At 42.4% G+C, this 19,528-nt stretch overlaps 1 protein-coding gene across 4 annotated transcripts in view; it reads left to right on the top strand.

The window, feature by feature from the left end:
• Positions 1–19,528, top strand: part of LOC116941228 (heparan sulfate glucosamine 3-O-sulfotransferase 1-like) — a 233,057-nt gene that overhangs the window by 187,730 nt on the left and 25,799 nt on the right. The window contains exons 1-2 of one of the 4 annotated variants that reach the window (XM_032952050.2): positions 6,841–7,241; positions 16,938–16,973. The exons of 1 other annotated variant lie outside the window; for it this stretch is intronic. The gene's annotated coding sequence lies outside the window, so the exon portion shown is untranslated. Of the gene's footprint in view, positions 1–6,840; positions 7,242–16,937; positions 16,974–19,528 lie in introns of those variants that run through there. 2 more of the 4 variants (XM_032952051.2, XM_032952049.2) reach the window with 2 other exon arrangements.

The following is a 19,528-nucleotide window of genomic DNA, read 5'->3' as shown; positions in this document are numbered from 1 at the left end:
TGTCCAGTCGGGGGGGCGAGTAAGAATGTTAACACAACAAACAGTACAAAAACATGAGAGTAGTGCATCAAGAAAGGTAAACAATTCACCCAAACACAAACAACTTAACCATCCCCAATCCTACCAGACAAAGCCCACTGAGGTATGAACTTATTTTTCAAAAGCCACCTGGCCACAAATGAGAGTCTTACAGAGGCAGCGCTGCCACAGACCAAGGCCCTCAATAGAATGACCACTCCTCGACGAACCCCTCCACACAGTGGTGCCCATGCATTTCACTGACTTTGGAAGGATACATTGCCGAGTCAGTCCCCCCCCCCCATCTCTCCGCCCCGACTGCAATTGAAACTCACAAACTTACAACTAGCCTACAATATCTACATCATTAGATCTCCTTTGCCAGTACCAAAATATAATAATAGGGTTTTCCCCCGCGTCATCTGGTCGAGCACCAATTGGGTCGAGGCTCAAAAGAAAGCCGTCCCTTGGTGTGGACCAATCAGTTTCAAGGACAATGCATATATTATCACAGTATGCTTTTTTGTTTGCATTTTGACTGCAGGTATTGTGGTTAATGCAGACATGAATCCTTGTAAAAAGGTTTCAGTTTTGTTGCCAGAAAAAGGGGAAAAACCCTATTATAGGATACAATAGCTCAGGGTTATCTGTAGCATTTGCATACATCAGCAGCAGTCACATACAACGCACTGCTAGATAAAGCCCTGTCTATGATGGCATCACTACAGGACACATATGCAGCGTCTTACACATGTAATGCCTATTTCCCCTCCGCATGTACCGAGGTTTTTTGTCCCATCAGTCTACCCTACCCCTTTTTGAAAAAATAATTCCTGCGGCTGGTACTTCATCACCAGTGTTAATCATCAGCTCTCCTCCCTTCTAAAGACATTTTGTGTCCGGACTAAAGCTATTTTCTTAACAGCGTCATGTTCTAGGTCTTAATTTATTAATTGATGCATTTCCGCAATGACATTGTTTTTTTTTTAACATACGCAATGTGTAGGTACGTGTTGCTGTGTATAACTGTGCGAAAGTATTGCATCGTTAGATTTCGCTCTCTGTACCTTATGAGTGGGTTCTCGTGCTTTAATTACCATAGCTGAAGACGTACAATGCAAGAGAATATAGCTTTACTCAATTAAAAGGTGCCAATTTGCCAGATTAAACATTTATGGCCAGCAGTGAAGCGTGACACTCCCAATGCATGAAGCTAAATGTGTCTGTCAGATCAATTCAACTAATTATCACTTTTTTTTCCACATACAAGGAGTGATTATTAGTGAACAAAATACACCTCTTCATTGTTTACTGCGACACACAATTACTGACATTCACATCCCATCGTAGGTGCATCCCAGAGGGAGGCCGTCCGAGTGATTACTCAACCGGTTTACTTTTTAATTACTTAAAGATGTCGACAAAGAAACCTCCACATTACAGAAAACACAGGCCACGCAATTACCTATAATTAATTACTCCAGAGTTCACAAAATATGCCCTGCATGTAAAATGCTGCACTTTATAACGTCAATGACAAAGTATTAAAAAATATATACCCCCCCCCCGACCAATAATGGTAAATAAGAGTAATTAATCCTCCTTAAGACCTGATTCTCCAGAAAGAGCCTTGTTAAGGGATTACCCAGGAGAACGGTAATTTCATTTGTTCAGTAAATTAGCCTCCTTTTATGTGATTGGTTGGAAAGCTGAACATGTTTTGGGGGCGGAGTGATGGTGAATTGGTCAGTGGAGAGGGTGGGAGGCTGTGCGGATCACACGCGTGTAAGCGCAGTTGGATGGGAGAAAAGTGTCGCAGGAAAAACACGCGTGAGAAAGGCTGGGGAAAGTCCCGTATAGCCTATTGCACATGCGGTTGGGGCAAGTGCTGTTTGCGAGCACCTATAAGGTGCTGGCGCGTGCACACAAAGGAGTGGGTGGTCAGAACGACGCCCGGCCGCCTTTGTCTTCCGAGTACTGATGTTTACACACCGCACGAGGTACTCGTTTAAGCTCGTTTGACCTAGGGAAGGGCCAAGACCAGTTCGGATATTCGCCTCCGATGTTGGACGGGAGCGGGAATTGAACTCGAGTCGCCGTGTTCGATAGCGGAACGCATTCTAATCGCAGCACCACCGCTTCCCCCCGCACAAATCTGGATGCCACCGCACATGCACTCGCATTGACATGCACTCGCATTCACATGCATTCACGCACGCATGCACACACACACAGGAAGTGTTCAAGCTTAGCATAGGCTTAATTAGTGCCACACATAAGCATTAATTCTTACCCACAATCTTTCCAACTTTTTCTCCCTTTTTTCTACATATATAGCGTTTGTTCAAATGTGCGCCATAATGATATAAGCCCTTGGAATCCATTAGTGTGTAATTGATTGGGTTCCTGCTGTAAGATTTTTTTTGCCTTTGACATTAATTCTCCCCACGTACTTACAAGATACTTTAAGGATGTGCATTTGTAGGCAAGATGTGGGTTCCATTTGGACGATGAGGCTAATGTGACTCGCATGACAAGCTTCGGGGTATGGATGAACATGCAATGTAAGAGGGCTCAATACACGTGACTGTATATACTGCACTGGATACCGTTCTTCTTTAGGGTGAGATTTTATTAGCGCCCTAATAACTCCATACAATGAAATATTTCAGAAAAGACAGGGGTTTTTTTTCAGCCAGAATTTATCTTTTCTAATTCCAATGGCATATCGTATTTAGTTTTGCCCGTTGAATTGTACGGCTATTCTGCATTATTTTTTTTCTTTCAATTTCAAGACTGCAATCTTTTGGAATGAAGGACGCATCTGCATTAGTTTAATGAACGTGTTGCTTGGCAGGACGAGCTTTTGAACTTATCAGCAGCTCCTTTGATTGGATTTGAATAAGCCCCGCAATTGCATGGGCAGATCTGCACTGTGGTTGCGGCACTTTATCCGGCTCAACGCCTGTGGGTCTGCATTTCTCAGCACACGCTCGCCTCCAAGTTAATGGGGAGGAAAAGCCTCCAACGCAGAGTTTTTGCATCCAGTTGTTTCCACGCGGTCAGATATGGAAATGTACCCTGTATCTAAGCGAACGATGCAGTGTGACCGTCTTTATTCGATGGATAGCCAAAAGCTGCTGGCGGGGGTGACCGGAGATCGCGTGAATGGTTTATGCTTCTTGACGAGATCACCACGGTATTGTGGTTCATTTGTGGAAAGCACTTTTTTTTACCGTGAATGGAATAGTCATTATCACTCTTGCTGGTGGAAGGTTCTAGATTTAAAGCTTTCGTGACTGCGAGGATCCATACTCTTTGGTTCTATTCGGTAAAGTCACGTAGGTAAAAAATAAAACAACAAAAAATCACGACGTTTCGGCCACAACACAAGTGGCCTTCATCAGGTGAAGGGACCAAACTGTCCAGAGGACAGCGTTGGAGTGAAGAAAGCCAAGCCCAGGTCGCATCCTTTAAGCTGTGAGGGGGTAAACAGAAAACGCCTTGACAAAGAAATTAGCATAGAATGTACTACTGTGAAAGCTTGGAATTAGCATAAAATGCTGTACTACTGTGAGAGTTTGGGATGCCACTACTTGAATAAATATACTGTGCCATTGAAAATTAGTTTAATGTTTGGTTCGAATTAGAACATCTTTCCAATGATTGCTTAATTTAAAACCATCCTCTTGGTTGAAATTGTGTCCGTGTTTGTAAATCTGGATTGCCTCGTGGACAAATCTCTGATAAAAACACGTGGGTTTGCAGAAAACCTTGGTATCGGAGAAAACTATATCGTGATAACAGTGATCAGCTACGGCAGAAGAATTCGTTCTGCCGTGTTTCAAATCTGATTTGTGCTCGCGAATTTGGTCAGAGACATGTCGTTTCGTCTTCCCGATATAGCAGTCACCACAGGTGCAGATCAATTTGTAAACCCCGGGGTACTGTAAGTCAGGAATGACATCCTTCACGGAAGGGATCAGGTCACGGATTTTGTGTACTGTATTTAACCGGACCAGGATCTTGTGTTTTTTTTATCATTTTGGAGATCTTTTTAGTAACGCCTGCTATGTATGGTAGTGTGATGGTTTTGATCGGCGTATCAAGTGGTTGTTTCTGTATGGAGGGAGAAACAGCTTGGCGGATGGTACGGTCAGAGTATCCGTTCCTTTTGAGGGCCAGATGTACATGTTTTAATTCACTGGTCAGGTGGTGTTGGTCCAAAATGCAATGAGCTCTGTGGTATAACGTTTTGATGAGATAATTATTTTGCGTCGGGTGGTGGTGGGAATCAGGTTTCAAGTAGGAATCTGTGTGGGTGGGTTTGCTGTAGACAGAATGTCCCAATGAGCCATCAGGTCTCCTCTCAAACAGAACATCCAAGAATGGCAGCTTGCCATCTTCCTCCACTTCCATGGTGAATTTGATGGCGGGGTGTCTGGAATTGATGTGGTCTAGGAAAAGGTTCAAAGCTGGCAGGCCATGTGGCCAAATGACGAAAGTGTCGTCTACATATCTCTTCCACAGGGAAGGTCTGAGGGTGGAAGTCTGGATGGCGTCTGATTAAAATTTCTCCATGAAAACATTGACTATCACTGGTGACAAGGGGGAACCCATGGGGGTACCCTCATTTTGTTTGTAGAAGGTGCCATTCCAAGTAAAGTAGGTATTGGTGAGGCAGTGCCTAACCAGCGCAGGTGTATCGGGGTCTAGTCCATGTTGGACCAAATTTTCAATTATTTCAATGGTATCAGGTACTGGGACCTTGATGAACAGAGAGACCACATCGAAGCTGACAAGGATAGTACAACGTCTTTGACCATAGAGACCAATTGGGCTGAGTTAAGTACTGCTGCGGCGGTCTTGACAGAAAACGGGCTAGTCTATAGGTAGGGGAGTTGATCGTGGATACGATGGGTCATAGTGGGGTGCCTTTTTTATGAATCTTGGGAAGACCATAGAATCTAGGGGGTCTTGCAGCAGAAGTTTTTAGGGAGGGACGTTTAGTTGGATGTCATTCCTGACTTACAGTACCCCGGGGTTTACAAATTGATCTGCACCTGTGGTCACTGCTATATCGGGGAGACGAAACGACATGTCTCTGACCAAAGTCACGAGCACAAATCAGATTTGAAACACGGCAGAACGAATTCTTCTGCCGTAGCTGATCACTGTTACAACGCTGTGGGTGATCACGATATAGTTTTCTCCGATACCAAGGTTCTCTGCAAATCCACGGGTTTTTATCAGAGATTTGTCCACGAGGCAATTCAGATTTCAAATTAAGCAATAATTGGAAAGATGTTCTAAATCGAACCAAACATTAAACTAATTTTCAATGGTACAGTATATTTATTCAAGTAGTGGCATCCCAAACTCTCACAGTAGTACAGCATTTTATGCTAATTCCAAGCTTTCACAGTAGTACATTCTATGCTAATTCCTTTTGTCAAGGCGTTTTCTGTTTACCCCCTCACAGCTTAAAGGAGGCGACCTGGGCTTGGCTTTCTTCACTCCAACGCTGTCCTCTGGACAGTTTGGTCCCTTCACCTGATGAAGGCCACTTGTGTTGTGGCCGAAACGTCGTGATTTTTTGTTGTTTTATTTTTTTACCTACGTGACTTTACCGAATATAACCAAAGAGTATGGTGGAAGGTTGCCACAGTTTAATATTTTGGAAGTAAAAAAAACAGTTACCTTCACAAGGATGTGCCCCTCACAGTCAATAAGTGGTAGGCAATGCGTCTTTCCGTTTTATATATGGAATGCTTTCTATTCTGCACAGCGAGACATATGTTCAGCAAGAAAGAAAACAAATCCACGATTCCCTTTCCAAGCAGAATATTCTGTATTGACGATGACGTTAGACCAAATGTTCCAATGTGGATAAAATGCTTGGAAGCGGATTCAGTCTAACCTAATGCATTTACCATCTTGCGCTGGCAGTCAGTAAGGTAGTGGGAGATTGGGGGAAATACAAGTTGTAAAGTTAGAACAGTGGCGGATCCAATGGGGAGGCAGGGGGCAATAGGCGTGAACCCCCCCCCCCCCACAGAGACAACTAAAACTGGTATTTTATTCATATGTACCAAGAAAAATACTGAGATCGCTATTATTATTAATGTAAGGCCCGTTTTAAAAAGTTGGAAATGTTGGGACAACTCACACCCCCTCCAAGAGTTTCTAGATCTGCCTCTGAGTTCGAAAGGTTGACATGAGTACATCTTTAATTAATATATCCTCATCAAATAAATCTATTGTGAAGTATATCGAGTATATTATTTAACTCACACACGTACCAACAGTAGATATCCTATTGGGAGACTGGGCCCTGCTATTAGAATGTTGAATTTCCACCAGTGGCTCAGGGACACAATTAAGATTTGCACGGACCCACATTTCATCAGAGACGTTTTGACATACACTTACAAATCCCTACAGTATGTGTTTATATATACAATCACGTTTTGCGAAATAACCATTTAAATGTCATTAACTGTATTGCATCAAAAGGGTGCATACCACACTGCAACATACATAATTAAATAACGGGCATCAGCAAATATACATCGTCGTACAAGATGCAAAGCGGGAATGTTACCCGACTGCAATAAATGTAGCATATCTTGCAAATGTCAAAAAGAGAATGCGGAGGGAGAAGGAAGCAAGACGAAGACAAATGGAAAGTGGTAGAGGGGCAGGGGATGCAGGCGAGGCGGACGTGCAGGCAGGGGGCGGGTGGGGTTGATGGCGAGTGAGCGAGGTGGCGGCGGCGGCGGCGGCAGTGGTGGTGGTGGTAGGGGGTGGGGAGGCAAGAGCAGTCGACGGATGTGCTGATTGGTTTGTCGGCGTCCCATGAGTACGGGCGTATAGGTCGACCACTCCGCGCGTCTGCTCCCGTCTACGGCTCGCGGCCGCGTCCGAACGCGGCGCGCGGCTGGCTGCTGCTGCTGCTCTCAAATGCTGCGGTGAGAAGAAGCGACAAGCGGAAGCACCGCCACGCCAGGAGGAGAGAGCGCTGCACTTGTTCACGACAGACACCCACTTCTTACCTTGTCGACTGCGGTCGATCTGGCCTCCGTCGCTGCGTGAAGTGAGCGAGCGAGCCCCAGCGAAAGAGCGGGCGCATCTTTTTTTTTTGTGGGGGGGGGGGGGTGCTGAATATTCTCGTGTCGCAGCCCATATGGCTTGAAGGGGACTCCAACAACAGCAGCACCTCGGTAAGTTTTCTCATCTTTATATTTAGCTCGCTGTGAGAATTGTTTTTTTGTTGTTGTTGGTTTATGCATTTTGTTCTTGGGGGTCGTAGCGTTCCATATAACAGATATAAGAGGTGATGCAAACAGAAATATATTTTGTTTAAAATCTGCCCAATTGCAAGCGATTGCTGCTGCATGAATGACTGCTGTAGATCAAGTTCAGCGGTAGTGTTTAAAAAAAAACTACTGAAAATGCGCGTTTTTGTTTCGTGTTGAATTCACCAAAAGAGACATTTCTCTCGACAGTGCAGTACTGCTAATGACAGTTTTGCGTACGCTCAAGCTGTACTCAATTACACGTTTCAGTTAATGAGAAACGATGGTCTCGTTCAGCTGTCCCCAGAAGCAGCATCGAAGCGGTTGTGTGTGTAGTTAGGATACGTTTTAAAGTTGCTATTGAGTGGCATTAAATATATTTTAGTGTTCTATTCATATTCATCAACGTTCTCATGTATTTATTACCAGTTGGTAAATTATGAATACCACGCAATTCATAAAGTATTACACAACCTACTGAGATCGGTGTTATTATTTACAATACCCGAGATAAATTCCCCTTGTATTATTCACAATTTTCTAGTATCACTGATTTTTACGTGTGACTAAAGCCACAACACATTTTGTTTTTACGATAAAGCTGACAGAATAGTTCAGGTTCATTGTCTCATGTGTGCGATAGAAGATTGTACTCATAGTTATCATCATTACCATCAAATGTTTTCCTATTCAGTTATTTTTAGTCATTCCTTTACAGCTTTGTTACGCTATATATCCATGGCCATCGTAACGAGCATTTCATGACTCTGCGATTTACCATCGGCACCACATTAATTCTATAATGTACGATTTGACTGCAGTGATGTCATAATCGCTATTCTGGGGATTAGACTTCCAGAGTTTTGGCTGCGATTCCCGGTAAGTTTTGCAGTATGCATCCGCATTTAAATGGACAACAGCAGGCGTACATCTTGCACTTTAAGGATTTCTACACACGTAAAATACAACGGCTGTCACTCTATGTCATTACGTAAAAATGTTTTACTCTGCAGCCCATACAGCATATTATTATTGATAAATGACCTGTCAGGAGCCACAGTGGGCTTCCACGGAGCTCCCGCAAGCTATCCTCGGCACATTCCAAAATAATTTTATATTTGCGCAGGCCCAGTGCTCTGCAATTTTACTCTCTGTCAAAAGATTATTGTTTGGCATAAAACGCCTCGGAAATGTGCACAATTGCGCGGTGTCGCCTCCAGTGATTCAGTGCGGGGACAGACGGTTCTCCTCGCCTATTCTATGAGCGTCGAGTTCTGTGGCGGTAAAGCTGCACGCGTGTTCTTCACTGCGAGGGACACTGGCAGCAGCAGCATTAGCAGCATTTTTTACGGGAAAGAGACGGGGAGGCGTTAAAACAGCACAAAGCCACGGTGCCTCTGCCTATAAACTATCTGTTGAATGCCCTGAGTTTGTTCCTCATTCTCTGCACACGCTTAAAAAACTTCATCCTGGCAACCGTCAGGTTTGATTTAATCCACCAGACCTGCTGCCATCTATTTAATATTTTCTTAGGTATTTGGAAATGTGCCTGCGGATTGAAAAACAAAGTATTGTTGTCCAGCAACCTGGACTTATACTGGATCCCACAACATGAGTCAAACCACCAAGGATTATGTAATCTGGAGTCAGCAGGTGGTTGGGATGCTGGGAAGCAGCTGATGCTTGAAAGATAGTGATGAGAGTGATGATTTGTAACAGCTGGCACATGAAAGGTAAATGACTGTATATGTGACAATATTACACATGGCATACCAGCAGGCTCAATGCAAGAGTGCATTTCTGTTTCCAACGAGCTACAGATGAGCTTCAGATTTGAAAATATCGCATGTTCTTTCCATTAGTTAAACTGCAAACATACAGAGACAGACTGAACTAAAAAGATTGGCTTTAAATTATCTGATATTGGCCGGTGAAATTTTACAAGTTAATAATACACCGTGCCAGATGCCAACCCCATATGCATGCCAGGTGCACTAATTGGTCTTACAAACACATTAAACCATAAGAACCCAACACGTAGCATGATTTACCAACATACTGCCAATTTATTGAATCACTCATACTATTACAACCTAATGCGGCAGCCTGTTTCCTTTGTATTGCTTTGAAGAAGGCTGACTGTCCCTATGTTTGTGCCAAAATGTCGCTTCCAATCTCACGAACGTGTTTTATCAATTGGCATGTTTCTGTTGTGAGTCTTAACCCTATAAGGCCACGCTGGATTTTCTTGGACCCTTGGGAATCCCACAAACATCACTTGCCCGGTTCCGTTTTAGCATTGGGGCTATGCTGTGTGTGCTCTTAGACAAAGCCCAACGACCCTGTTTATTTTCTCTTTCTGTTGCATAATGGACTGAACATGTGTTTATAACTTTCATACAAGCGTAGTGGCCTGAAAAGGAAGCTCAGAGTATCTATGACTTTAATCCAAAGTGTAACTCTAAAGGATATGCCCATTAAAGGCTATCCGTTTTGAATATATTGTGCTGCAAAGCCCTCAATATTTTTTACACACTTATTTGAAACCATAAAACACTGCAGTACAATTACTTTAAAGTTATGTAGAGCATGAATATTCTCCGTGTGATGTATTTTACGAATATGTTTTATGTGGATCATATGTTTTTTTGTAACAAGACTCCATTCTTATCCAGTTTTTGTGTGTTTTAAATGAGTTGCACGTGCAGGCACATACATGGCACACACTTGTTTTAGAGCTCGTTCGTGTAGCACCACCATTTTATCTTCTTAAACTCATAATCTTTCATCAGCCATGATCTATCCACTGCTGCATGAAGGCTAAACCAAACTGCAGCTATCACTCAAAGTATTTCAATGCAACAATCCACCTAACCGCTCCATACAAGCTGATGTTATTGTTCCATCTCCATGGTAAGTGTTCTCATGGGTGTGTTCCCTCCTTTGGCAGCTACTCCACGATTAGACTTTCCCACTGGCCATTATCCATTCTAACGAGGGGTCCCTGCCCAAGCCCACTTACTGTTCATAATGTATTTTAACCTGTGTACGTACTTGAATACATGTATGCACGTATGTTTGAACTTCTTTCGCACAGCACGTAGTAAACCGTGCTAATCGGTTGCCACGGTTGAATAGTATTACTTCTCTCAAAGTAATACTAAGCCTGTGCCTCTCCATGCTTCTTTGTGCGAATTTAATTTTGTTTTCCATTTTCTTTGTTAAAATTAACGTTTCTAATCCATGGCAGCAAAATATGGTGTACAATGGATATAACACGGCCTTCTTTTGCCACAAATGGCATGTTGCTTTTTAATAATCAAGTTCAGCTTCCCAAAAGCACTCCCAACGTGCTCTCCTCTGCCTCTCATTCATCACTTTCATCCTCCTCCGCACAGCAGATTTTCAATCGTTTAGCAAAACATGATTTGTTTTTCTAATGTATCTTGAGTCAAACTTTGCAGTCTTCCTGATCACCTTCTGAAGTGAGAAATGTAATAAACTTAAAAATGTATGTCCTTAAATGATAAACCCAACTTGAGTACACATCTATATTATTGATATAATGCAAGTCGAAAATGTATTGTGCTCAACGAAGTGAGATCACAATGTTAAATTCCCATGCATTAGTTCAAAGCACAACAAGTCTTAACAAATTAATTGGCCACCACTTACCATTGGGAATCTAGTGGGAATCATCTCCATTGGCACTCATCAGCGACGTGGTGGAAATTCACATTTCTACATCCGCATTCAGCCCTTTTATAGGATGACCTATTTTTTTCGCTCCCGACGAAGCAGTAACCATCCAGTAGACATTTCTTTTACGCACCCCATATGGTAGGGTTTTATACGTTAAAATGCCGTCTTTAAAACGTTATGTAAGATCCCGACAACACAAGTAGACCTAAAACACCATATGGAAATCGACTTAAAAGGACTAAGATGCACCTTGTTGTTAATCGCAGCTGTAATGAGAGAAAGGCGGTCTCAGTGATACCGGTAATCCCAATGGTGCGTTACCATTCTCTACCTCCTGCCTTCATATCTTGAATTATTACCACTGGTGGTCAGGGAACGGAACTTTCAAAGGGAGGCTCATCTTCAAAGTTGTCGAATTGGCCCTCTGCCTCACAAAGAGCGTGCTGCTCCATGTGTTGTGTCGTACCACCAGGTGCAGTTGTCGCCACTGTGTGGCTGAGATCATTGTTTTGATCATGAGTGTGCGGTGGGGGAATCGCTAAACTATTCAACTGGAACTTGTAAACAAAAGACAGAACTTCATACAGCATACACAGTGTACATATGAATTATATAAATACATGGAGATGTACGGCCCTTTGTCAATCCACTGCAGAATGAAGGCCTCCTCAAACCCGTGTCGGTCATGGGAGGTTTTTTTTTGTTCCCACCATACTTCACCAGGCTGGTCAGTGCGAGTTTGGAGTCGGGAGTGAGCGAGGGATACCCAGGACCGATTTAGATATCAGTCGCTGCTCGTTCCACTCACTTATTTCCACTCTATGTAATGACAGATTTTTCAGTTGTGACACTAAGGTAATGGTGATGATGGTAGCGGAGTGTTTATTTTCAGCCCAATCATGATTTTTGGTTCATCAAACTATATTATGAGGGCCGGGGATTGGTTCTGATACCAGCGATGGCCAGAACTGCGCCCCCTGCTGTGCCAGAGCTCGCCCCCGCCGCCCCCAGCGTTCAAAATTTATGTAGAATAAATTACACAGCTTAACATGTAGGCTTTCGTGACCAATATTATCCACGTTCGAAGTTTTTTGGGTTACGTGATAAACCTTACTTATTTTACTGTGCCGCGTGGTGGCGGGTTTCACGACACATTTATATTTACGCGATCTAACCCAGAAGCCTCTATTATGGACAATACATTACCCAATTGGCTTAATAGTGTGTGTGTGTCGAAACGTTTGAATTAGCATGAAGCAGTTCTCATATCCAAGTTTTGAGTCAGGGGTGGAATTTTCCCATTTCTGTTTATTTCTCACAAAGTTGTACTCATTCTTCTGACCAGAGGAGAAACACGAGCTGAGTTGACCCATAACTGAAATTAGAAGCATAACTTTCAGATAGTGATTCCAGATGTTCTTCCACTGTGCCACTCAGCATATAACGTAATTGTACACATTCAAACATAGTTCGCAAGTTATGTTAATTTGGCTACGTTGAAAAGCAATGCAGCATTTTTAAAACCAGCTGAAAGCCAAATAAAAATACACAAACCGCAAGTCAACAAAGCATTTGTAAATGCAGGAAGTGGTTGCTGGCATACTACGGCCTCCTCTTGCCTGCGTCACATTGACAAGAAATATTAATTGTACACTTTACAACACATGGCTAACTGAAGTAATGTATCCCACATTTCCAGGTTAGCCTGTTAAAATACGACTCCTAGCCAACTTTTTATTCAACTCGGTCCCATCATCGATGTGGAATATTTTTTTTGCAACATTCCACATTTGTTGTATCAGTAATATGGACAATTCCCAAAGTGTTAAGATTACGATGTTCCCGTTACCACACATTGTTGTCCTCGTTCATATTTGACACCGTCATCATTTTTCTCTCTATCCACTGCTTGATGAAGCCCCCCCCCCCCCCCATTTCCATCCCTCATAGTCCTGTGAAACTACAATTCACCTCTCTTCTGCGCGTGAAGTGATCTCATCGTCGCTTCTCGGCAGTAGTTGTCTCCTTGGGTGTGTGTGTGTGCTTCTCCCTCTGGCTGCCATTTCATCACCAGTCTTGTCCATCAGCCATCAGCCATTCCAGTGAAGTGTCATGTCCAAGGCCCCTTTTACTTTGCTTGTTAGTCAATAGGTCAATGTCTCTGATTTGCATTTGCTCCATAATCCACGTGTTCCTCTTGTCCATTGGTGTAATTCCATGTGTGTTAATGGTTGTGTGTTTACTTATCTGGGAAGCGGTAGTGCAGTGGTTAGCGCTATATTGCCCTATAAATCCTGTGACCCGAGTTCGATTCCTGCTCACGGCCAAGACCAGTGACGATTATCTGAACCGGTTCTTTCCCTCCCTTAGGTTGATTTAGCCTCAAATGAGTACCTGGTGCGGTGTGTAAACATTGCCACAAGGGAGACAAAGGCAGCTGGGCGTGGTGTTGGCCACTCACCCCCTCGTCTGCCCTGCTAGTCTTCATAGGTGCACGCTTAAGAGCATTTGCTCTAACAGTCTGTGAAGGCGAAAGGGGGAGATTTGTATCTTTTTATGGTTGTGTGTGATTTTTGTCTGTCCTTACTACGAGTTAAATAACATTAATATCGCAATGTTTCAACACTGAATGTGAACAAAAAGCATGTGACGTGTTATATTCCTTTAAAAAAATCATTATCTTACGGGAGAACCAATCATCTTCATCACTATTATCATCAATCATCATCAAACTGAAAGTGGTATAATTTCCTTCAAGCTTATCTGCTTAAAGCTATCTGTCAAGCTTATGGCTGGCTCTGGATAATTCCCCCCACGGCAGAAATTCTCTGGTTGCAGCTGATATAAGACTGTAATAACATTATATTAAAATGTGGAGTAGCTCACTCTTCTATTTCTTTACAGGAATGTACACATGCTAAGAGAGAGCTCGAGATAATGGAAAAATCTCCACATTTTAAACAACTGGGTTATCAAGCACAGAACACTGCCACCATCTAATAGGGCACTACTCTTAAAAGTCTAACCCATGTGAGGTATCAGGAAACAAATATTAAACATAATAGTTTAAAAGTTGGAATTAGCTTCTGACAGAAAATTAATTACAGAGTGTTATATATGTCTCTCAGATACTGAATCTGTAATGTTCGTTATGGATTCAAATATTGCTTGCTTATATGAAGTCTTCGATCGGTAATTTTATTTTTTCATTATTAAACTCCTCGACTCTCTGCAGACACGTTGGTTTACCAGGCAGGGCATTAGGATGACATGGGATTGCCATAATTAATCGAACAGAATACTAATAGTAACAGAATTTCAACACTATCATCCTGTTTCATATCATATACATGCTTTACAGTACGTTTGGCGAGCATGGAACAGTAGGCTAAACACCCTATGGAGTTCCCTCCAGTGGAGGCCCATCCGCTTGCAGTGGTGTGAACAAGATATTACAAGGCTGCACCTTTACCTTTGCAATACAATATCGTACATGGAACAGTGCAGCAATTATATGAAAAAAAGTGATAATGCAATCTTTATTGTAAAAATAAAACTGATCATTAAGGGCAGCGAGCACGATTTCAGGAAGGTCAAGTAAAATAATGTTATATTAAATATGTGAATGGACAGACTGAAAACATTTGTGCTTCCCCTGCCATTAAACACTTTAATGCACATTTCACTGTATTTTGGTTTGGAAATGCTTTGTGTCGTATTTTTTGCTCCCTTTGTGGTGAACATATATCCACTACGTGACACACACACACTGCCTTTAGCTACTGCAGGTGAATGAATGAATTCACGGCTCTCGGATGGCTGCATTGCAAGGCACCGATCTCGCTCTGACAGTCATTGAGTCTTATTCAGTGGCTGACCCATAAGCAGGACCATTCATCAGGGTTGTCGCCTCCCGCGCACACACAACCCGAATGCTTCCAATTTAATTCCCAACACCTGTGCTTGCACTCAAGGTTAGTGAGGCCCACTGCAGGTGTAGGAGATTTAATATGGAGAATTCCATTAAGAGCGCAGAGTGGCGACAGGCTGGACGGACGTCCCTTACCTCACTCTACCTCCTCCCCCCCAGGGTGTACCGATGCGATCAATGCCTCGCACCACTACAGGATTAAGTGTCTGTGGGCGGCCGGTGGCAAGCCGGACGTCTGTTGTGTTTCTGTGCCCGTAATTACAAATCGATGTGGGAAATGTTGTTCGCTAGCCATTTCGGAATGCTTCAGGGACCCGAATGTGCACTTTTATCAAGCCCTGTTGAGGTTTTGTGCCTTTTGAAGAGTTTTCTGGCTTAGGTGGGAAAGGCATTTTCATTGCCCGTAATGCCCCCCCCCCCCTGCATTTCACAGAATGATTTCCATCCTTCTATTTCCAGACGGAGATTGCGCGAAAAAAATCTGCAATGGGTGCCCAGTGGCCTGCATTACTGTCTCAAAAGATGCACAACTATATTTGAAAACAATCAGACAATCTCACACCCTTGTACTTTTGCCAACTCGTGTTCCCAAACCGATCAGCTTTGTGGTCGTAAGTGACTATCAGTGCTACGTGATTTTTTATAAAATGTTTCAATATACCTCTGTCTAGACAAATGCTTTTGTGCTGTCATCAATGGGAACTATACAACTAAACAATACAAAACAAATTTATAGTCGTCATTTGAATGTGCATTACTTTAGGTGCCTATAAAATAGGATAAGCACTCTTAACTTGTCTCCGTTTAACACACCAATTACTACAACAACACTTTGACCTTCTATTAAGCAGACTTTTTTTTTATAAATGCCTATTTATTCGCACTGATTAAAAAAAAACATCCCTGTAAATCGTGCAAACTTGCATTTATTAATATTTAGCCATTCATACATGCATTCTATGAAAAGTTGAGTGCATTTGTGTCATTTCTATACAATTTGTTGCACTTCCAACATTGAGGGAGAGCACATGCTTCATTGTGACAAAAGTTTATAAAAAAAGTGTTAGGTGGTTCGATGGCTAGTGAGTGACGTAAGTGGGAATTATCTTGTGGGAGCTATTCCTCGATTTCAGTGTGGCATTATTGGACACCCAAAAGGTATGGTGACCTGATAGAAGGACCTCACCAAAGCCTGGCCACATTCGGGTAGACTGGATTAGATGTATTTAACAAAAAATAAAGTACATTTTAATAAATATAACACCCACACCTTAATGCCCACGGGTAAATAGAGATTTTGCCCAAAACATTGTTCATTTAATGTGTTTCTCTTCAGGGCAGTGTAATTAATGAATGTGAGTTTTTGTTATTTGTGCTTGCGAGCTGTTGCCAACGCAGTCGGACACTTTTTAATAATTTATTCCGTAAGTCTCACTGAATCTTAAGACCTTTGTAGGAGGGGTCTTGCTTGAGGTGGATAACCCACCCATATCAAGCAGGGAACAACTCAAATTTCACACGTGATCCCAAGCAGATACTTACTTTCTGTACTGCCATCTACAGACACCATGGTGGAGGTCTCACAGACAGCGGTTCCATCATTGGGTAACTCGCAACCCCTGGCCTCCACTCACTGGACGTGTACCATGCCAGGCCATTGCATTACGAGGTTAAATAATATTATTATCAACTGCCAGAGTTTGTATGTGGCCTTGTGCATAAGAATTTTATTTTGGACGCACCTTGCTTGATATGCACGATTAGTCTTTGTTTGTGAAGGGCGGGTGAAGCCAGACAAAGTGTGTGCTGTGTGTGCATGCCAATGACACATACCACGCTGGCGATTTGAACTTAAAAGCGATTTCAAATAGCGCTCGTTCATGGGCCGCCGTGGTGTGCGTATGTGTGCACCGGCATTAGCAGATGTGCACATCTTTGCCGTGTACAGGGGTCGTTGTATAAGACGGCTTACTCGCGTCTGTTGGCAGGCCTGAGCCAGTTGGCGCAAAGTTCGCATTCTTGAGGTGAGGATCGGTCTCTCCGCGGCACAACCAACTATCCACTGACAATTAGAATGGGCGTGTGTTGCGGTGGTTGAGCTCCACCTTTACCTTTCACTGCATACTATGTACGTGCGGCCACGATGACTTGATACAGTAATACCCCGATTTACGTCTCGCCAGTTTACGTCGTTTCGCAACTACGTCGCCACTTTGTTATTAACACCGCGACCCGATTTGCGTCGCCTCGACCCCACACTTACGTCGCTGGCAACATCATGGTCCTTTCTCGCTTTCCGTCGCCCACCAGCCCTCACCTCCAGCTACCCTGTACACCAACTACTTTGCGTATATATTTACTGTATTATACCGTGCAATATCTTATCTATGTACAGTATTTTAGTGATTTCGAACAAAAACATCTTTGATTTACGTCGTTTCAGTATTTACATTCCCGACGTAAACTGGGGTATTACGGTACACTGAACTGGTGCATCCGTTCCGTTGTTTTAGTATTGCTTTGCTCATGCACAGGGAGCCATACAGGCCACTCCCGTGATGTCGTCCACCGGGTATAAAAATAGAATGGGCATATTGTGATGGTAAACTGCATTTATCCGCAATGATTTATCTGCACAAATGCAACCCTTGCATTATCCAACAATTGACCCATCTACGGTGGTAGGCCTGTTTCTGCGAGTGAATCACATGCACTCGTTGCAAATGTGCCCATGGAAAAAGAAATGGCATTAATACATGCTATGTACATTGTGCATTATTAAAATAATGAGTTGTGGTGAGGAGGAACCTTTTCTCATCGCCAGCTATGTTAATGTCTGCTCGGTTCCTGTCATTAGGCAATTACATGTAAATTATACACTGTACCGCATTAGTATTTGGTAGCATATCACTACACTTTGCTACGGCTGCAATGCCCAGCATATTGCATAACTTCTTTCATTTTAAAGTATCTTCGTGACATTAAACATTTAAAAGGCAACGTGACGCATCACCCCCGAATAGATATCAGTGTTATTATTGATGAAGTGTTCTTGAACCTTTGGGTAAAAATACATATACGGTAAGAATATTGTTCAGTTACGGTATGTTCTGACACGCGACAAATTGCTCCGGTTTCCACACTTTGATGTAAAATAAAACAAATTGAGACATAAAAGGGAATAAAAGTGAAAATAAATCATTTGCCTTTTTAATCTGAAAGCAGGAGCTTGGATGTACATTCTGCATCACGATGCAAATGGCTAATCAGCTAGCTGATAAATTCCGTATCCGATAAATCTGTCACTACATTTTTACTTACAGTTTTGGTCTCAATATATTGTGCAAGTGCTTATTAAAGAATAGGCAAGTGAGAGGCATTAATCCTTCCATCATATTTCATTGCAGGCTGATATTGTTATACTTAATGTGATACATGAAGTTGTGATTGGATATGCAACAGCCATGCCAAGTTAGGTTTCTGTGACACGTATTAATTATCAGCCACATCAAGAATTCTCATTTGGGGGCCAACTTCCCTCCAGCTGACATTCAGCGGAGTGTAAAGGTGTACCATATGATACTATGCATTTTGGATAAAACAGAAAAGAGTTCCTTGTTAGCCCGACTGCTGCGATTATAAAATACTCAGAAGTCTTCAGTAATGGAAGATAATACTGATTGTGATGTTTTGAAAAGGGAAAAAAACACTTCAGGACTAATTATCACTGTCTATTACAAAAAAAATCCTGATCAGGCTGAAAGTAAATATTATTAGAATTTAATTGGATGTGCCAGTTCATAAGCAATGCCACTGCAGGCTATTCACCGCACTAAATAGCTTATAGATGCTGTGGGTTGAATTGTATGTGAAAGGAATAATAAAAATGGGGTTCATTATTTACAACTTTCAACTGCAGTATTTAATAAAAAAAAAGATGCTGCTGAAATTAAAAAAACTACATTTTAGATATACGGTCAAGCATAGACAATGATCCCCTATATGAAAAGATTATATATAGTTTATCTGGAATTGTTCATGGTAGTTAAATATTAAAGTTAATTTCCATACTCTGACATGCACGGCTCCATATGCAATGTGCAGAGGGAGCAATGTTGCATGTAATAAGGGTTAATAGCTGCTTGTTTGTGTGGGTGTACACTCATAGCCTTGTACCTCTGGGAGATTCTGGCACTTTAATTGAAGCCATTAATTCCACACACCAAACAAAAATATACAGAAGCCAAGCTTCGTGACCTTAAGTGTATGTTCAATAGACGTAAGGGGGAAGCAAAGCAAATAGCGTTTAGTAATGTATTTACACTGTAGCACTCAATAAATGCTTATTGTGGTCACGTGATTCTTCTTACCGGTGGGTAATGGCTGCTTAGCAGCTGAGCTTTATGTTGCAGGCTGAAAATATAACCTGCTTCTCAAATGCAGTGATCCAGCCCAAGCCATGCAGATGTTTAACAAAAGAATGGAAACTCCTCTCTTTCAAAGTCTCGAAAGGTTTATGTATCTGAATTTGATTGAAATTTCTGCGATGGGGTTTTTATATTTATATAAATGTGATCTG

This window comes from Petromyzon marinus, chromosome 11 (assembly GCF_048934315.1).
Source record: "Petromyzon marinus isolate PM22_M1 ecotype Great Lakes invasive population chromosome 11, UKy_Petmar_22M1.pri1.0, whole genome shotgun sequence".
NCBI lineage: Eukaryota > Metazoa > Chordata > Hyperoartia > Petromyzontiformes > Petromyzontidae > Petromyzon > Petromyzon marinus.
This window is presented reverse-complemented; position numbering and strand designations above follow the sequence as displayed.